Here is a 16502-nt window from a genome sequence, read left to right as displayed (position 1 = left end):
CTGCTCTTCTGGTGTCTACCCCATAGATTATTTGGCCGGTTCCTGAATCTCCTGCTAATGGAGTCTTGTGGGGCCCACTCTTTCATACCCGACATCCCTTACGATGTTGTCCATACTTATCTGTCTATAACAGCTCACTCTTTTTCATTGCTGAGTAATAGTCCCTTGTACTCCATAATTGGGATTTGTCCATTTTCCTGCTGATTGTACCCCAAATTTTAACTGGAATATTAAGTTACCAATATTTCCCTTTATGATGGTACTTTTTATTTCATAACTCTTTAGAAATGTCCAGTTTTTCCTTAGTACTTTTTTTAACATTTAAATTCTTTATTTCACTTACTAAACTTTATTCTTTTTTTCCCAAATGATTAGTGGTATCTTACCACATTGTTTTCTTACGATTTGAAAAGCTACTTTTATTATATTTTAAATTCCCACAGGAGTGACATTAAAAATAGCCAGCAATTGGTAAGGCACAGGTGCTTACCAGCCGGGAAGGCTGCCCACCAAGAACAGCTGGACGCACTGCGCACACACTGGCTGGGTATTAGCCTGGACTTCTTTTGCTTGGGGCTGTTTCTTTACTTTGTATCATTTTCCATCAGTCTGGGCTAGCATCACGTTTTTATGACAGAGCCCAGATAATATATGTTTTCTGGGAGCAGTTCCTGCCTCATTCCTCTTCTTTTTGACTGTTCTCAAATCTTATTCTTCCAGATGAACTATTCAACGATGTCCTTAATTTGCAAGAAGTTCTATTGGGACTTAATGCTGCATTTACATATTTAAAATGTTCTTTTAGTAATACAATCGGGAATACCTAATATCTTATGTGTTTTCTAACGCACATAAACTGTCTAGTACAACGCCTACCACATGTTAAATGCTCGATAAATATTACTAATTGAAAAGTTCACAGCATACCTGAAAGTGACTGCTTTTGTGTGTTTGTGATTGGCAACCCTGCTCAACTGCTAATTCTTGGTTTTACTTGTGTCTTTGGGGCTGTCTTCGTTACTGATCTAAAGACTGGTTTCTCTTTTTAACACCGGAGAACACTCGGATTCACTCCGAGTTTGGGCCTCCGGCTGAGGACACCCCGGCCCTCAGGCTTGTCTCCTCCAGAAAAGGCAGGTGGGGTCCCCGCGCCCGTCCCCCGGGCATTCGCCGCCGTCTCGCTCTCCGGCAGGGACTTTCAGAGCCGCAGGTGACGCCTACCTGGCACACAGCAACGGGGCCACTCAAGCCTTTGAACGGGCATCTGCCTTCTAAGTTAATTCCCAGGATCATATCCATCCCAGAACTCTTTCACGGGGCTGTTCGCTCAGGCACGTCTCTCATTTTGCACCTGTAAAATTAACTGCAGCAGACTCGTATGCAGATTTTTAGTGTTTTCCCCTGACTGTCGCACGTTTTTACACAGTCCGGCCAAGCAATTTTGAGCCGTGGGTTTTATCTTCTGACTGCCAGCTATCGACCTTGCCTCCTTTGGCAGGAGAATTTGGAAGCGCCCCCCCGTGCACCGGCAGCCAGGTGGGCGGCACTCCGCCCGGGGCGATTTCCTCAGCCGCCTCCCGCTTCAAATCCCGCGGGCCACCGCTCCTTCGCTTCCAGGTCCAGCTCTCCCGGGGTCGGATTCCTCACAGGCGCCAACAGGTCACAATCGTTACTTCTGGAGGTATTTAAGATAAATCGCACGTTTTCACCTCACGAACTGCGTTTTTAGGCAAGAGCGGCTGCTGGAGAGCACCCGCCCCTCAGAGGGCCGGAGCGCGGGCTCCGCTGACGGGCGTCTGGGCCGGGCCCAGGCCGTTCCCCGGCGCCGGCATCGCCCCGCATCGCCGTCCCCGCTCGGACGCGGGACCCGGAAGCCCCGCGGCCCCGCCGGAGCCAGCCGCGCCCACCCACGAGACGACCGGGACCCCCGCCCCGAAGACCCCGCGCTTCTCCCACACGCGCGGCTGCGGCTGCGACCACCGCGCGAAGGCGCCGTTCCCGTCACCCCACGCCCGCCGGCCCGCACTCCGGAGCGCAGCCACGGGCACGGCCACCGCAGCCCGAGCCCCCAGCCCCAGGCCGCGTTCCCGCCGCGGGGCAGGGCGAGGCCGGCGCGCCTGCGCACTCGCTCTCCCAGCCGCCCCTGCGTCCCTGGACGCACGCAGCACCACGTGACCTGCTGCCAGTACCCAAGATGGAGGCCGCGACGAGGCCTGGCCGGTTCCCCACCTCAGCCCGCGCCCCATTGTGTTCCCTCCAAGCGCGACTCAAGCGCGCAGGCACGCGGTGCTGACCGCTGGGAAGCTATGCGGGCTGCCCAGTGGGGCTGGTCCCGGCCGGACCTGTGTTTACAGCCATCACCCGCCCCAGCTTCCTGCGCTTTCTCAACCGCGAAGCGCCCAGCGGCTGGCGCCTGGGGCGTTCTCTGGTACGCCCCGCCCTCTGAAATTGGCAGCTGCGGCAGCCAATGGGGTCCAGGACGTGTGCGGGAAGGCAGGCGGAGGTGGAGCATCTCTGCTGCTCACAGGGCGTCTGGCACGGCCATTGGCCACCGCTGGGAGAGGGGCGGGCACAGACGGGGCAGAGCGCAGGCCCCAGCGGACCAATGGAAGGACGGCCGGGCGCCCAAGGAGGGCGGGCGGGAGGCGGGGCCGAGCCGTAATTGACGAGCTCTTCACTAGAAACCAGGCGGGAGGGCGGGGCCCGCGAGGGGAGGTGACGCAAGGCCGCCGCGGCCAATGGCCGGCAGGCCGCCGGCGGGAGGGCGGGGCCCGGGCGCCTGACGGGCGTCGGGAGCGGCCTATCGCCGCCCGGCTCTGCGCTGGAGGGGGGAGAAGCATCATGGTTCAACGTGGGTCAATTTTTTGTGAATGAGGAGGGGAGGTTGTGGGGCCGCCGCCGCGGAGCACCGTCCCCGCCGCCGCCCGAGCCCGAGCCCGCGCGCCCGCCCGCGCCGCCGCCGCGCCGCCTGGCAGCCTGGGCCCGGGCCGCGGCCGCGTCCCGCGTCGCCGCCGAGCCGAGCCGAGCCGAGCCGAGCGCCGGCGGGTGGCGGCGCAGGCTGAGGAGATGCGGCGCGGAGCGCCCGAGCAGGGCTAGAGCGGCCGCCGCCGCCGCCGCCGCGGTAAGCGCAGCCCCGGCCCGGCCCGGCCCGCGGGCCATTGTCCGCCCGCCCCCGCGCGCCGCGGCCCGGCCGGCAGGTGGACGCCGCGCGGTCCACACCCGCGCGGCCGCGGGCCCGGGGGCGGCGGGGGCGGGCGTCCGGGCGCGACCGCGGGTCCGGGCCGGCCCGCGCCTTCTGGACCTTTCGGCGCCGCCGGCCGCGCCTGCGGGGCGGGGGCGGGGCGGGGGCGCGCGGCGGGCAGGTGGGTCCGCGCGGGCGCGCGGGCGGGCGGGGGCCCGGGCCGTTTATGTAACTTTGTCCGCGGCTGTGAGTTTGCAGAAACGTCCCCGCCGCGGGCGCGGGTCCGGCGGGCGGGGGGCGCGGGCCGGGCTCGGCGGGCGGGGGGCGCGGGCCCGCGCCGGTGCCGGGTGTTTACGTTGCGCGCGGAGTTGTGGGCGCCGCTGCGGCAGGAGCCCGGGCGTGCCGAGGGAGGCCGGGGGGCGCCCCGCGTGCTCGCTCCGCGCGCGTCGGAAATGTGCGGCAACTCGCGGCGGCGGGCGGCAGCGCCTTCTTTATTGCATGTTGCGAATTGACCTGCTGTGACACAGTTCTCAAATAAAGCGTTGCAGAAATTAAACTTAAGTTATTTTAGCACTAATGACTTTCTCAACTGAGCCCCGATTGCACGGCTGCGGAGACCCACCTAATTGCTCGCCGCGCAGCTCCTGCCCCGGGAGGGAGCGCGGGGCCTGCGCGGGCACTTCCCTCGCGCCTGTCCCCGCTCGGGCTCCTGCCATTCCCGCAGACCGCCCCAGCGCCGGGGCCTGGGAGCAAACCGCCGGCAGCCTCGGCCCACCGGCGACCGGGATGCTGGCGGGCTTGCACCTTGACCCGCTTTCACTTTTCCTCTTGTAACGTGACCTCGGTTGCCTGGAGTTCTAATTGCCTCTGATGCTTCCGAGCATTATTTTAGGGACTGTCCAGTGGAAGCTGCTGTGCGGTTTCAGAATCAGCCAGGGGAGGTGGCGGAGGGAGGGAGAGGGAATTCAGACAACTCGGCTGCTCGTACACAGACATGCACTACAGCAGTTACAAAGCAACAAAAGTTATTGCAGAATTTTGTGGTAACTATGGCAACACAATTACTCTATTATAATTGGAAATGCAAAATGCCACCCAGTTAGAAGTTTCATCAGGATGGAGTTCGGGATATCAAAAATATGCGAGATTTAATTTTTTTTTTTTTCAGGTAGCTCCTGAGACTTCTAAAATCTGTGTTCAGTTTTCTATTTTTAAGACTGATCGAGCTTTTCCCAGATAGTCTACTCCCAGGGATCCGTGGCATCTTTCTCCAGAACTCACATTTGTGTGGGAGGGAGGTATTTTCATGCCTCAAAAACACACACCCCAACACGTTGTAAGAGTTCTATAGCTTCCCATGCTCTGGGCTTTTATTTTAAAGATCAAATACCTTCCTAAAGAGAGCGGTAATCAATTAGAAGAGGAGCAGGCTTTCCTTGCAGGCAGATGTAACACTGCCCTCTCTAGGGTTAGTTCTTCCTGCTGCCAGGGGAGGTGGCAACAGGAAGGCCCCCGGGGAGCCCTGGGCGGGGGTGGGGCGCAGCGAAGATGACTGGACTGTACACACAGGCCGGGAGGCCTGGGGACCAAGGACAGATGTGGCCTGGGCAGCCCTGTGCCAGAGAGAATGTTTTGTGGTCAGCAGCTTCACAGCCATGCAGAATAAAAATGCCCAAATGCCATGTTCCCAGAGGCCTCGGGGGCTGTTACCGTAGCGAGGTGGGTAGAGGAGGCTGGCACGCCGGCCGTGTGTGGCTCGGGCAGCCCATCTGGACGCTCCGAGGCCAGAAACCTGCCTTAGGTGGGCGCCCGATGATGTTTACCAGGAGGACTCTAGTGCTGGAAGTTTCCACACGTTGTGGGGTTGCTGCAGTTTAATTTCATTATAACTCCTTCCTTTCAACTACTGCATATTTATGCCCAGTAATCGACGTCCATTTTCCAGCTTCATTGTGAGGTTTCAATGCAGCATGAATGGCTTTGAATTCCGATCCTTTGATGTTGGGGGTGGCACCAAAGAAAAGGCGACTCTGTGCTGCCTTAATTGCCGGAGCAGAAGGAACATTTCGTCACTCCTGCAGGATCCGTCCACGCCGCTTTCTATGGAACACGGCTGGGCTTTCACGGCCCGGGAGCTGCCATGAGCGAGACGTGAATGCCGGGCTTCGGGAGCGAGGGAGACGCAGGGATGAGCGAGAAGTGCCGCTGCCGGCAGGCTGTGGCTGGGCGTTGGGTCCGCTGGTTAGAATGGGCGGCAGTAGCTGGGGACTGGGGAGGTGCGGGGGCCAGCCTCTGTGTCAGCTTCGGGCTGTGAAGCTGGGACTGAGCCCCCACCCCACTGTGTGCAGCCCCCAGTCTGTCCTGGGATGGGGGCTCCGAAAAGGTGGATTTCGGAGGGGCGTTTGTTTTGCTCTTGGGTGGTCGGCACACAGCGTGGCGTGCAGGGGTCTCTGGGTTTTGGCCTTGCCGTTAGAGGAAGACACAGCACTTGCCAGTCGGTGCAGGTCAGGTGAGGATGCTCTGGCAGAAGCGGTGCTGCTTTTGAACAGACCTCAGCTCCTGTTTACAGGGCCTTTCTTCTGGGAACAAGTGTCACGGGACTAAGGTCAGTTTGGTTCTCTTTCTGAGGTCGGCTTTCTTCTCCTGGGCTCGAGTGAGTGGGAGGGTGGGAACTGTTCAAGGTGGGACGTGGACGGTGGCCTCTGTGGCACACACCTGCTCGCTTCCCGGAAGGAAGGCCCAGGGTCCCACACAGATCGCCTCCACTGCGACCCTCTGTGTGGCTGGGAAATAGAACGTCTTTCCTGGAACCGGGAGATCCTACCACTAGTAGTTGCCCACGCCAGCCAGCGGCTAAGCGGCACTGAGCACCTGCGCTGGCCACGCAGGCCTCCCACGGCCCTTTGAGGTGGGTGCTGCCTGCCCGGGAGGCACCTGGGATAGGGATGAGAGTGGAGCGTCTCGTCCCCCGGCTGTGTCAGTCCCGGGGCTGTTCCTCTCTCTTCCACGCTGGCACTTCTGGGTCAGCGATGATCTTGAAGTTCATCTCATCGAGGTGCTTGGGAGCGCACAGCCTCTTTGAGAAGGCAGCGGTTGGGCCGGCTCTCGGGCCCAGTGCTGTTGGACTTTCCCGTGTTGTGTTAGCTGTCCCTGGAGCTGTCGCAGTTAACCCGTGTTTTGCAGGGTCTAGGAAGTCATTGTGGCTGCCTCGCGTTACGTGTGTGGCACTGTAGAACCAGGGACGTCTTAGCAGCCATTGTGGCTGGTGGTTGTCACATCCCATCCTGTGCTCGGTTCTTCTCCTGGGAAGCCCCAGGCTGCCAGGGACAAGCGGAGGGGGTGGGAGGCAGCTGGTGCCTCGACCCCTCTCGCCAGAGCTTGGCCTTGCTCTTTAGCCTGTGTGTTACCTTGGAAGATTTTACTGGAAGAAAGCATTTGAGGACCAAAAATGTTGAACAACTGCTGAGTTAATCTATTCTTCGTATAACACGAAGTCAGAAACCTTAAGAGAAAATATTGACAGATTTAACAGTATAAGAATTAAAAAAGAACTTTTTTGGCAAAATAAGCAAGGTTAAGAGACAGTGAGAGAAAAAATATACAGCATATTATGCCTGTGTGAGCTTAATAGTCAATATGTAAAGAGCTTTTACAAACCAATAAGAAAAGGATGAGCATTTCTGTTGCAAGATGAGCAAAGGACATAAATATGTAAATCACCATGGCTGATAATAAAAGACTTAGCTGTACTAATAAATTCAGCTTAAGGGAGATTCCATTTATGCCCACCATATTAGTGAGTTTGATAATACCCATTGCTGCTGCTGCTAATTCCTATCTTACAGGGATTTTGCAAAATTTAACACTTTGCCACAATAGAAAAAAATGTTTTCATTTGGGGCCATGGTGTTTTATTACAAAAATAGAATAAAAACTTTGAAAACAAAACAGTCCTTTCTAATTTAATGGAAAAAAAATTTTTTTAATTGTTTTCAGTGTGTGAGTTATATGCAACTTGAAACATAGTTCTCTCGGCTCCCAAGGTGAAGACTTACATATGCTTCACGTGGCCCCTGGCTCAAAATTAGTGTGAGTTAAATAGAACTCACATGGCAGTTAATGTGTTAAGTAAGTTAATACATGGAAGTTGCTTAGACTACGGCTTGGCACACAGAAAGCACTATATATAAGTGTTGACTGTTGTTTGTTGTTTGCTCTGTGAAGAGACCAGCGTGTGGTATTATATGAAATATAATAATTTAAGTACTGAATTGATCAGAAAAGTTTTATGTGTCAAATCTTAAATGGTCCTTCCTCTTGTCTCAGCAATTATGCATTTCGAGGTTTGCTCTAAGGAAAGACTATAGTAAATGTGCGGATGTCCAGATATGTACAGGCTGTTAGGATGACATTATTGGCACGAGCAGTACTTGTTAAATACTCACTGGTGCTTGTGTGCCGTGGCCTCAGCGGTGCCACCAGGCAGAGTGTGCCGGGCAGGAGAGCAAAGTGGGTCCAGAGCGGCCCCCAGCCGATGCCTTCTGGCTTTGAGTACACAGGTCTCTAGAGCGATGACAGTGGCCTCGGGGTGTCAGGGAAACAGAATGTACGGGACTTTCGTTGTCCTTTTATACATGTTGGTATTGTATGAATTTTTGCAATAAGCATCTATTACTATTTTAAAGTAATAATTAAAAAAAAATCAGTATTTCCATTGGGAAAAAAAAATTTTTCCAGTGTTTGGGAAGTTGGCAATGTGCTTTGTTTCTCTGACTTGCTGGTAAGCTCTCCGAGGTGGGGACCGGCCCTCTGGGTCTGGGCCTGCTCTGGTCCAGTCCATCTGCAAACAGTGTCCTGAGCAGTCTCTACCGAAAGCAGATTTGTACCTTCCGTTCGCTTGCTGGAAACGCTGTCATGACTTCCCCTTGTTCTTATGCTCCTGAGGCCTTAGGGACCCGGGGAGGCCTTCCTGCCCCTGGCCTCCGTTTTGCCAGCCTCACCTGATAGCACTTGCCGCCTTTGCTGGGCTTCAGCGGCTCCTGCTGTGCCTCCCAGCTCTCAGCCCCCTTTGGCCCCAGGGCCTTTGCACACACTGTTCCCTTTTCTTGGAACAACCTCCCTCTTCCCCAACCCCTCAATTCGTGCTCATCTTCTCCGTTCTTGGTCCCCTGTTAAACTCAGCCTAGCATTCTTTGTGTGCCTTTCTAGTGGAATCCAGTTGTGCAATTTCACTAGCTCATTGAGACATTAGCTGTTGAGTGTCACCTCTTTTACTAGCTGAGGGCGTCGTGGGGTCAAGGAGCCCTGAGAGCCTGGTGCCTGCTTTGTACCCAGTGCTTGGCCGGGTGTAGACGCTCCATGAAAGAATGGATGAGTAGCTGAATGGATGGTGCAGTGTAGGCGCCGGGTGGGATGACCCTGGGTGGGAGAGACCTGGCAGGGACCCGCCGCTGGACCCCGGCACCGCCGTGGGGATCCTGCCTCGCTCTGTAATCGCCTGTTTCCTGACCACACCCCTTCCCCAATCTGGGAACGTCGAGGTCCTGATTTTGAAGATTACATGCTTTTAAGGAGATGCCATAAATGCAGGAAAGTGGATTCTGCGGTGCAGCAAGGAGTGAGCGGGAGAAAGGCCCGAACCCAGCTGTCAGGTGGCAAACGGGCGGTTGTGGCGGGGCCGGGCGAGTGTGCACGGCCGGGGCGAGTGTGTGAGGCTCCCCACCCCCTACCCCCCTGTTTGTTTAAATTGGAATTAATGATGTTATTAATCTCTTCTCATTTGACCTCATAATTTTAACGTTATGCCTTCATGTTACCGTAACAGTTTGGAATCTGCCCTGTTTAAGAACGTGAATGTTAGGCTTTGTTAGTTTACTGCTGTTTATGAAGTGTTCCGTGCGTGTGAGTCAAGTGCTTTTGTTGGATTGATGTTTAAGCTTGAAACAATAAATCGGTTCTTATGACCTGGAAGCCTGAACCGGCGTTCCAAGTGGGAGTGTTGTTCAAACGGCGATGGCATCGCGTTTTCCCTTGGGAACGGCCCGTCGTCTGGCTTATGTGTTGCTATTTGCTGGAGCGGTTCTTTTTTACACTGAGGAAGAGGTTTCTGCGCCTCCCTCCCTCTGGCCTCTCTTTGGTGGTGAGGTGGGGGGTCCTTGGGGACCGTGTTTCCTAAATGTTTCTAACTGATCAGTTGTTATTTTGCAAATGCTAATTCTGCGCCCAAGCCCAGATGCTAAGTGTCCATGACATGGGACTCAGTTAAACACCTTCTCTGTGCCAGACGCAGTGACAGGCCCCTCAGCCCCAGGCTTAACCAGGAGGACCCGGCCTCTGCAGGTGCTGGTGGGGACAGAGGAGGAGGAGGATACCCACAAACACAGGTGCAGCGGGCTGCCATCCAGCGACACAGGCCTGTGGGAGTCAGGGAGCACTGGCGGGGCAGCGGTGGGCAGCAGCCAGGCCCAGATGAAGGGGAGGAAGAGGAGGCAGGCGGGGGAGGGGACTGGGGATGGGTGTGGTCCTTTCTAGCCAGAGCTGGCCAGTAGGGTAGAAAGGCTACCGTGGCCAGATGGTGGCCCGGCTCTGAGGCCTGCAGGACTAGAGTGCGTGAGCCGGGATGGGCTGGACTGCGCAGCCTTCTTGCATCTAATCAAGGTTTTGAGTTCGCTTCCTGTGCTTTCTGTTGGGTGTGCTGGTGCCTTGCTCCAGCCGGGGGATGCACTGATCTCTCTTGCCCTGCTGTGGTCCAGGCGGCCTGTTCTGGCACATCCCACTGGCCCCGCTGGCCCCTGTGGCGCGGCCAGGCCTCCCCGGTGCATGCTTGGATTGCGGCGTTGTCACGGAGGGCCCTCATGAGGGGCAAGGACAGCTCCAAAACCAAGGGCGAGGAAGTGGCTCCCTCCCAGGTGGTCCCCGCCCCCGCTGGCTCTGAGCCTGGGCGAGTCCTTTCCTCCCTCCTGCCGTTGCTGGTGGGCTTGTCCTCATGCCCAGGTCTGGGACTCCTTAGAGTCCCTGCTCAGGCCTGCAGCTCACTGGGAGCTGCACAGAACTGTCCTGGAAGGGACCCGAGCCAGCCTCTCCCGGGAGCCCAGCAGCGAGGCCCAGCCCCTGCGCGGCGCCTTCGCAGGGGCCTTGTTTGGGTGGCGCAGCAGGAAGACGCGCCCCTGCAGGTCAGCACGGTGTGGCCCGCCCGGGGCACCTGAGTCCAGGTGGTCCCTGAGGCCCGGGGCTCTTTGAGTTGCCTGTTGAGGTCATGCCCACCCTAGGGCATCAGGCTCCAGCCACGTAAGAAAATTCTAGTGAGTCTGAGCCCCGCTCCAGCTCTGGGGGCCACGGAGTCATCCGCCAGGGCCTGTGGGCCACGTCAGTGGATGTTGCCGGCATAACCCTGCTCACAGGGTGGGGGAGCTCTGCCTGTTTGGACCTTTAGACCTTTAAAAGGAGCCATAAAGAAAACGGCTGGGAAGTGCTTGGTGGACCCAAGCCCTCTCCACTGTAAAATTATGTCAGATTCTGCACCGAAAGGACCATAATAGGTGGTCACAGTCCCTGGTCTTTGGAAGCCACTAGTTTGCCAACACGAGGGCCCCGTGTTGTAGTTCCGTGCATTGGCTCTCCAGGCTAGAGGACACTTCAGAGAAACGTCACCGGGGCACTTGAGCTCTTACTTCAGGCTCATTGCAGCGCCTTCTCCGAGCGTGTCCTCTTCCTTTGCCTTTTGTCATCGGCATGTTTTGCAGTGGCCGAAGCGTGGGCCCGGCCGTCGGCTGGAGCAGCAGCTGCCTGCAAAGCCCCCCTCTCACTCCCGCCGTGAGCCCAGTGGCAGTGTGGCCGGCAGTGGCCACCGCCTCTTACGGTGGCAGCGCCCCTGGCGGGATCGGGCCCTGGGAGAGGGGCATCCCGCCCACCTCCCGAAGCTGTGGGGAGAGTTGACCTTTAGGTATTTGGAGCCAACAAACAGCAACGTCAAATGCTTCCCCCACATCCTTCCCAGAAGAAGAGTGTCTTTCTGGCAAAATGGGCAGCGTCTTGGCGGAGTTATTATTTAAGAGTTCGTTAGGTTAAGTGGCAGAGCTGAGAGCGGGCGGCTGCGGTTGGGCTCTTCTCTCTCGCGGGCGGTCCCGTGGGGGGTGTGGGGCAAGGGGTCCGACTGGTGGCCGTGCCGAGAACTCTCCCCATGGCGCGGTTTGCCCACGGTGGATGAGAGTGGTTCCGCAGGTGTGGACGGCTCTGTGTTCCGTGGCTCTGGGGTTGAGGGTAAATGTGGGTTTAGAGCAAGACCTGGGTCAAAACCCCAGGTGACTTGAGTGTCCTCGTCTGTAGGACGAAGGCAGGAGGGGAGGCTGAACAGAGCGTCTCTGTCCAGCGAAGGCTCGACGCTCCTCCTCCTCCTCTTCCTCCTGTCCCCGCCCCGCTGCGCACTGCTCGCGGCTGTCCTGGCGGACGGGTCCCTGGCAGGCATGGGAAGCAGGCGTGTTCTCTGCGAGGGCACAGCCGCGGCACTTCCTGCGGCCCCTGCACCGGCCCAGGGCAGCTCTGCGTCTGCCGCAGTGTGTGGGGGGTGTCTCTGAGGACCCCGGTCCCTTTTGAGAGCAAGTTCCTGTCTGTCTGCGGCCTCGCAGAGACGGCTGAAGCTCGCGTGTTCTCGAATGCTCCGCGGCTCGCTGCTCCGCGCCACACCGAGCACGGGCGGCCGCCGCGACCAGCATCTGGAGGGCCAGTGTCCCCACCCAGCAGAGCGGGCCTGGCCCATGGTGCCTGTGCGTCCGGCCGCGTCTGGGTTGCACCTTGGCCTTGCCACGGTGCGATTTGTACCAAGGTCAGTAGCACCGAGGTACCTGGTCCCAAGGATGGGAAGTGGACAGGTGGATGTTTCGTGCTAGGACGTGGCTGCCCGTGTGCTTCTCCTGTGCCCTGCAAAAGGGAGCTGTCTGGGACAGCGCAGTTACAGGTTGCAAACCAGATTCAGAAGTGCAGGTTTGCCCCTGTCTCCTCCTCGGGTCCTTTCTCTCCCTCCTTCCCCGCTTCCGATCTGCACGAGCAGGGAGCCTGGGGGACAGTGCCAGTCAGAAGGCTGCTGGGGATGGCAGCAGTGGCTCGAGGGCAGCTGTGTGGCTGGGAGCCCAGGTCCCAGGGGTCTGCAGGCTCGTGGCAGTGTTGGTGGTGTGGCGGGGGTCCTGCTTCCATGGAGGTCAGGGAAGGACGGGAGGCGGGGCAGGGCTGGGGCTCTGTGGTGCCCCTGTGGGCACAGCGCTCCACGCTGGAGCCTAGGGCAGGGGTGCGGGCATGTTGACCGTGTTACGGGACCCAGCAGGCTCTGGTGTGTGGAGGAGCTCGGAGACGGGGACCAGACGGTGCTCCTGGGATGGAGGTGGCTCTTGCTGTGGAGAGGGAGGTATTCCTTGTAACTTTCCATCAGAGAGGGTCTTCCCCCAGACAGGGTCTCTCCCCCAGACAGGGTCTCTCCCCCAGACAGGGTCTCTCCACCAGAGAGGGTCTCTACCAGAGAGGGTCTCTCCACCAGAGAGGGTCTCTCCCCCAGACAGGGTCTCTCCACCAGAGAGGGTCTCTCCCCCAGACAGGGTCTCTCCCCCAGACAGGGTCTCTCCCCCAGACAGGGTCTCTCCCCCAGACAGGGTCTCTCCACCAGACAGGGTCTCTCCACCAGACAGGGTCTCTCCACCAGAGAGGGTCTCTCCACCAGAGAGGGGTCTCTCCACCAGACAGGGTCTCTCCACCAGACAGGGTCTCTCCACCAGAGAGGGGTCTCTCCACCAGAGAGGGTCTCTCCACCAGACAGGGTCTCTCCACCAGACAGGGGTCTCTCCACCAGAGAGGGTCTCTCTACCAGAGAGGGTCTCTCCACCAGACAGGGGTCTCTCCACCAGACAGGGGTCTCTCCACCAGAGAGGGTCTCTCTACCAGACAGGGTCTCTCCACCAGAGAGGGGTCTCCACCAGACAGGGGTCTCTCCCCCAGACAGGGTCTCTCCACCAGAGAGGGTCTCTCCGAGGCAGGTGCAGAGGACACGGTGGCCTCAGGGGACTGACTGGCTCAATTTTCTGTAAAGTGCAGGTGCTTGATCCAGCTCCTCAATGGTGCCACCCAGGGCTTGTCACCTGCCCATGGCTCCCGCTGTGGATGCTCTGTCCCCACAGGGGCACCGCAGAGTCCCAGGCTCCCCTTCCTGCCTCCCGGACCCCCACAGAGCCTGCCCTGTGCTGGGAGAGCCAGCTTCGTGGGCTGCGGGGCCTGCCAGCTGCTCCCGGGGCCGCACACCTGCAGATTCACACCCAGCGGGAGAGAGAGCACCTTTGTCCCCGCAAAGTCTCGGATTCACTCTGCTGGGCCTGGCTGCAGTTACGTGTCACCGCGACCAGGGTACAGAGCCCCTCGAGTGGCTCAGCCTGGGTGCTGGGCTGGCCTCCCCGGTGTGGAAGTCCTGGTGTCAGGGAGGAGGGGAACCCGGGCAGTGGCGGGAAGCTTCGCAGTTCCAGAGTGGTCCGGGTGCGAGCCGCGCGTGCAGACTCAGGTGGGAAGGGGCGCGCGGGGCCCAGCAGAGGCTGCAGGGGAGGGCCTTGACCAGGACCCCCTGGCGGTGGCGGCCAGAGCGCCCCAGCCTCTCATGTCTCTTCCTCTTCCTGAGCAAACGCTAGCCCCTGGAAGTCAGGGGCACGTGGCCAGCGTGGCCACTTGAAAGGTGGACAGAGGTAGTTGGGGCTCACCAGGCAGCTCCCTCGGCTCCCGCCGCCGCTGGCTGACCGGCTGGGGGAGCGTGGGCCCTTGGATAGGGATGAGGGGTAGAAGGCCGCGTGGCGGAGTCCCCGCTGGCTGCAGCCCAGGGACATGGAGGTGCAGGGCTGGGGCTCTGACAGTGCAGGATGGTGGAAGACGCACAAGGGCCAGGGCTGCCCAGGGGACGCCTAGAGGGCAGTGCTGCCGGCTGCCTGGTCCCACTGTGCCCGGGGCAGCTCCCAGCTCACCCCGAGGCCCACTGCTGGGCATCTGGGTGCTCTGGAGGAGGGTGGAGCGCGTGTTTGTGGGCTCTCCTGCCCCTTGCAAGGGGGGCAGATGCTGAAGGTGTCCTGAGAGGTCGGAGAGCCAACGTGGCCCAGGCCCGGACAGTTCCGGAAGCCCGCTGATCACACTGCCCTGCCTTGGGTGAGGGGTGCATGGGGAGGAATGTGCTTTGGGATCAGACAGAATGTGCTCTGGGCTCCAGCGTGTGGAGGGCCACGGCGGTCGTCTTCCCAGCCTCGTTGCCCCAGTCTGCCCGTCCACACGGTGGACACGAGGATCCCACCTGATTGGTGTTAGATCAGGAAACGCACAGAGGCCGATGGCCCTGCAGCAGCCCCCCCCCCAGCCGCATCCTGCTGTTTCCATAGTGGGCGTCTGCGTGTGCTGGGCGCCGTGCCGCCATCCCACGCGACCTGTCTGTCCTCCGCAGCCCTGTGGCTCAGGCGCCTTCCTGCCATCAGGAGGCTGAGGAAGCTGGAGCCCCGGCGGGGTGAGCAGCTCGGGGGCAGGTCATGGGTCTGCACTGGCAGCTGATTCTGAGCCGGCCCCTTCGCCCTCCAGGCAGCACTTGGCACGCACAGAACTGTCCCCCCAGGTGGAGGGCGCAGGCTCGTCTGGGGCGCACTGCTGAGTTGGAAACGCAGAGTGAGGAGGGGCTCAGCTTGGCCTTGCGTCCTGGCGCAACCACGTTTGAGCTGCTCCCAGGACAATCACCAAACCCTCCGAGCCTCGGGTTTCTGTCCTGCACAGTCAGAGTGGCGGTATCCCTGCCCTGGCCGAGTCTTTCTGGGGGCCGGGTGTAACGTCCCCGACAGCTGGGGGCGCAGGCCTGGCGCAGGTGTGTGCTCGAGGACGGGCAGCAGCTCTTGCAGCTCTTACAGTCGCAGAGTGCTGTGCCTGGTTGTGTCTCCAGGTGTGGGAGGTGTCCCAGCCAGGGGACAGGCAGACACCCCCAGACTTGCACACCCGGCAGGCAGGAGGTTTCCCTGGGGTGGGGGGCTTTCACTGAAGCGGGAGGTGGGAGGCTCTCTTGGAAGCTGGCGCCGTGCTCCTGGCAGGCGGGACACACGTGGACGGTCTGAGGGCCGGCAGCCTGCTGGTGACACTGAGGCTGACGGTGGCTCCTGCTGGCCTGGGGGGCAGGGGGATGGTGCGGCCCCTCGCTAGCCCCGACCGTGGCCACGCTGGTCCTTGTGGGCCTGGCAGCTGCGTCACTAGGTGGCCTCATCCAGGCCGTTCGTCAGCAGTCCCCACCCCGCCCCTGTCTGCAGCTCCCACGCAAGTCCCTGAAGTGCGGCCCTGGCAGTTGCCCCCCATGCACGTGTGGACAAGCACACGCGTGCACAGACACGCGCACATACGTGTGCACACACTGGAGCGGGGTGCAGAGTGAACAGGGCGCATCTGACGGCGGTTGGGGAACGGAAGCCTCGCTCAGGGAGCGCAGTTCTCACCCAGGTCCTCCTCTCTCCACAGAGGCACCATGCTTTAACCCTTAGAAGTTGCACTGTCCCCAGCTGGAGTCCGAGGTGCTCAGGGCAGCCGTTGCACCGGCGGATGTCCTCATTGTCGTCTCCCCAAGGGCCCGGGGCTCGGGGGCCAGGACGGGCGCGGCCGCCCTTCCCGTGGCCCCGGGACCTGGTTCTGGCTCTTCTAGGTGCTGACTGCTTTTCCCTTAGGAAAGTCAAGCCCTCACACCTACAGCTGGTGCTTGCAGACTTCCCTTGAGGCCCCAGTGCCTTAGTTTCCCCAAGTCGTGCCGTTGAGTGCCAGGCGCAGACATGGTCTGGAGGCTGGTCCCGAGTAACCGGTGACACTCCGAGGAAGCCTGCGCCTGGAGGGCTCGAGCCTGTTGGTCCCTGCGGTCACCCGGGCCGTGCACCCTCCCCTGGGTGCCCACGGGACTCACCCTTGGTGGATGCTCCTCTGGGGAAGGTGGCTTTGAACCCCGGTCATGTGGTTCCTCCCGTGGCCAGGACACCCTGTCACCTGCCTCTGGTGTCCGCACCCTGCGGGTGGCCGTGCTGTGCTCGAGGAGTCACACGCTCCTTTGCACAGGCAGTGGGCCCGCCTGGGCTCGGGGCGTCAGAGGGAGCAGGCGGCCTCTCTGGGCGCAGGTTTCCGCACTCTCTCTCGCTGCCTCCCAGCTCCGGCCACCAGAGCTTCCCCGCTGCTGGGCCGGGCGGGGTGGTGGGCTGGGAGTCCCATTTTCTGCAGTCCTTGGGGGTGGCTAGGTGTGGCCTGGGGTCTCCACCTGTGATTCCCCCGCCGAGGGCGGTGTGACAGTGTCACCTCTGCA

At 59.8% G+C, this 16502-nt stretch overlaps 1 protein-coding gene across 5 annotated transcripts in view; it reads left to right on the top strand.

Annotated features, from left to right (window-relative positions):
• The first annotated feature begins 2792 nt into the window (after positions 1–2792).
• The window catches only part of HDAC4 (histone deacetylase 4), a 262781-nt gene continuing 249071 nt past the window's right edge, over positions 2793–16502 (top strand). For 4 of the 5 annotated variants that reach the window (XM_076006113.1, XM_076006114.1, XM_076006115.1 and 1 more), the window contains exon 1: positions 2991–3121. The gene's annotated coding sequence lies outside the window, so the exon portion shown is untranslated. Of the gene's footprint in view, positions 2852–2990; positions 3122–16502 lie in introns of those variants that run through there. The other variant, XM_076006112.1, reaches the window with a different exon arrangement.

This window comes from Microcebus murinus, chromosome 8 (assembly GCF_040939455.1).
Source record: "Microcebus murinus isolate Inina chromosome 8, M.murinus_Inina_mat1.0, whole genome shotgun sequence".
NCBI lineage: Eukaryota > Metazoa > Chordata > Mammalia > Primates > Cheirogaleidae > Microcebus > Microcebus murinus.
This window is presented reverse-complemented; position numbering and strand designations above follow the sequence as displayed.